Raw genomic sequence first — 2,863 nt, 5'->3', positions numbered from 1 at the left:
ACACCAATGTTCATAGCAGCACTATTTACAATAGCAAAAAGATGGAGACAGCCAAAGTGCCCATCAAATGAAGAATGGATAAACAAATTGTGGTACATACACACAATGGAATATTATGCTACCTTGAAGAATAACAAGGAAGCGGCAAGCTACCGCATAACATGGATGAAACTTGAGGATATTATGCTGAGTGAAATTAGTCAGTCACAAAAAGAGAAATACTGCATAGGACCACTACTATAAAAGACTAAGAAAAAGAAACCATTCTAAAATGGGGTGGGGGGAATTCTTTGTTGATTGCTGGGAAGTTGGTGGGGGGGAGGGGAAGATGGAGCACAGGGCAGGGATTAGACAGAGGAAAGTTTGGGTGCTGGAGAGGGGGGCAACATACAAGAAGGGAAAGGGAAATGGAAGAACTAAGAAGATGAGAGAACAATTAGGCATGTTTGAATGGGTCAAGTGGGACAGAGATAAAGAATGATGTATACACAATGTTGGAACTACTGGGCTCTGGGATACAGAAATTGAGACATGGTTGGAATGGGGAAAAGGGAGGCATAGTATTAAGATGCTTGGCTGTCGTTTGAATCTTGATTTTCCTTGCATTATAATATAAAATAGACACTGGAGGGGGAGAGAAAAGAACAGTCAGAAACATCACCATAGAAAGCTTGTAAGTCCATCTTCTGCCTATAACTGATTGGAATACCTAAATTGGGCCAAAACGTGCCCAGTGAGGGAGGCTTCCTGCGGAGCCTTTGCAATACATTAGATTATAGGTAGAAGCCTGAACCACATCCAGATCTCCAGAGATGGGAAATGTCCACTTGAAAGGACGAGCAGACCAGCCTGGAGCAGCTAGAAGAACAGAAGATACTTCTTGAAGGAAAGACCTACAGGAAAAATACAAAACAATAGAGGCTGACGGACAGTTACAGCAAGAACAAACAAGTTGCTTGCCCAGGAAACATCAAGGCAAATAGTGGGGTCCCCTCAGTGCAAACCCCCTTCCAAGACTAAGACTCAATGGGAATACATGCTCTGATTGGTGATCACACTCATCACCAATAAGGGGAAGTGAGGTAAAAACAGCAAAGAAGTGGCAAGCTGAGCGGTACAATGTTCAATAGGCCTCTGAGTACCCGGGTTGGCCAGCAGTGTGGGAAGACCTGGGGACTCATGGACCCAGAATCAGTGGCATGGCCATGGGGGACTGGAGTGGAGAGTGAAGCTACCGGCTGGTAAGAAGAGAGGGCATATGCACAAGAACACCCGCACTTGCAGATAATACCCACTTGACCTGGCTTCAATGACTGGATGATCAGAGCTCAACCAGAAGAAAAAAGAAGAGGAAAAAAGAGTAATCTGATAAAATTTGATGAACTTGACCTATATTTATGGATGTAGTAGCTCAAAAGAGGGAATAAATCTTTACAGCGAGGATCATTCCCACCCCCTCCACACACAGAGTAGACAGGGATGGGCAACTTAGACATTGGATGCCCAAAATGGGGGTGCTACACAGGCAAGAATTGACTGACTTACAAGATTTCAAGAGGGAGCCTAGATCCAGAGGGCATGGAGGAATGTAGAATCTCCACTGAGCAGTATACCATCTGTCTGGGCAAGGCTAGTGAAAAGAGATGGGTATAGGTCCCTTGTGGTACAATGGTGAATAATTGTTATCAGGACTGACTGCCAGGGTTGGAAGTGTAAATGTGCATGTTTTGTAGCAAAAGGAGGGGTGTTATTGACTTTGAAGTCCAGAAGCGGAGGTCCCTGGAACCATTAATGAAAAAGAGAGGAGTGCGAGACCCCACCCAAAGAAGCAGGCCACAGAGGACTCGAGTGGAGAGTGGAGCTACCAGCTGATGGGAAGAGAGGGCATGTGCACAAGAACGCCCACACTTGCAGAAGGTACCCACGTGACCTGGACCAGATGACTGGATGATCAGAGCTCAACCAGGAGAAGAAAGAAGAGGGAAAAAAAAAGTGAGCTGATAGAATCTGATGAACTTGACCTATACCTACAGATGCAGTGACTCAAAAGAAGGAACAAATCCTTACAGCAAGAAACATTCCCACACCCTCCACACACAGAGTAGACAGAGATGGGTAACTTGGACATTGGATACCCAAATGGGGATGGGGGTGGGGGACTACAAAGGCAAGAAGTGACCGGCTTACAAGCTTTCAGGAGGGAACCTAGAGCCAGGGAGCATGGAGAAAGGCAGAATCTCCAGTGAGTACTATCCAATCTGACTAGGCGGAGCTGATGAAATGAAATGCAGATGGGTCACTTGTGATACAATAGTGAATAATTGTTATCAGGACTGATTGTGAGGGTTAGAAATGTAAAGGTAGACGTTCTGTAGCAAGGAAGGGAGTGATTAACTCTCCAGTCTAGGAGTGGAGGTCTCTAGGACCATCAACGGAGAGGAGCCTAGAGCTGAACCCTAGCCAGAGAAGCAGCGATGCCTGAGATGGAGGCAGAGACAATGACGTGGAGGGATGAAGCAGCTGGGGACTTTGGATCCAGAGAGGGAGAGGGACTGTGTGCTGAAGACTGGGGGTGGGAGGTGGGGGGAGGTAGTTTAGGGGGTGGGTTTGAAGGGTATACCCTTTGGTCGGTTGATGATGCATGGAGGAGATTGGAACCAGGGCAATGAAACGATGTACTATAGGATGAATGTAAAACTAATGTTCTCTCATGTAAACTAGCTTATAAGTCACAATAAAACATTAAAAAAAAAAAAGGATCTCTGGTAGCTTTGTTGTTGTTGTTGTTAAGTGCCGTCGAGTCGGTTCCGACCCATAGCGACCCTGTACAGGGTTTCCGAGGGTGTAAATCTTTATGGGAGTA

The sequence above is a fragment of the Chrysochloris asiatica genome, unplaced genomic scaffold (genome assembly GCF_000296735.1).
Source record: "Chrysochloris asiatica unplaced genomic scaffold, ChrAsi1.0 scaffold00129, whole genome shotgun sequence".
NCBI classification, from domain to species: domain Eukaryota; kingdom Metazoa; phylum Chordata; class Mammalia; order Afrosoricida; family Chrysochloridae; genus Chrysochloris; species Chrysochloris asiatica.
This window is presented reverse-complemented; position numbering follows the sequence as displayed.